Source organism: Physella acuta, unplaced genomic scaffold (genome assembly GCF_028476545.2).
Source record: "Physella acuta isolate Inbredline_101_S28 unplaced genomic scaffold, ASM2847654v3 ptg000156l, whole genome shotgun sequence".
Classification (NCBI taxonomy): domain Eukaryota; kingdom Metazoa; phylum Mollusca; class Gastropoda; family Physidae; genus Physella; species Physella acuta.
In genome coordinates, this window is record NW_026731675.1 from 235,064 (window position 1) to 235,860 (window position 797).

The following is a 797-nucleotide window of genomic DNA, read 5'->3' on the forward strand; positions in this document are numbered from 1 at the left end:
GATCTAGATTCTATTGTGCATTTTTTTTTTTGCTGATCTATTGGCCTTTATATAATATTAATAATAGTATACAACATACAGGCGTATAGATCTAGAGACTACTGACTGAAAGTGTTATTTCAAAGTTTTAAAGTTGCAACTTTTATCAAACAAAAAAATATTTAATAAAATTATAGTATTGAATTCTTCCTTATACTTAAAAAAAAAATATTTGTGGAAAGGGGTCATCCATAAATGACGTCACGCTTTTTTTGTTGACGATTTTTACCTCCCTACTCCCCTCCGTCACACAAAGCCAGACCCCCACCCCCCAAAATGATCTTAGAACATCGATATTTTTCCAAAATCTTGTCAGAACTCTGTCAACATAGATTTTTTTGATTGATTCCTACTACTATTAAAACTGTTTTTTAAAACCCGAAATAACGGCTAAATCTCGTTTTCTATAATTGCTTTTTTATAATGCAAAACTCAAGTATATGCTTTGTATATTTTTTGTAAAATCTATAATATAGTATAGGTCAACAACTTAATGAGTGTCCATGAACAACTTGTTAAGTGTAACTTTCATATTCAAATGTTTCCTACTCAGCAGAGTGCAGTTTCTTTCAGGCATCTCTTTGGACAAAATAGCAAAAATATATCATTTATATAGAAAATGTTTTTAACCAGTGTCCGCCCTCTAGAGATAAAATGTCTGAAAGAAACACTGGTTTTGTGGGATCATCTTGGTCACGACTGGATAAAAAAATATTTTTGAAATGACTAATAAATAATACAAAAGCATCATAGATCAC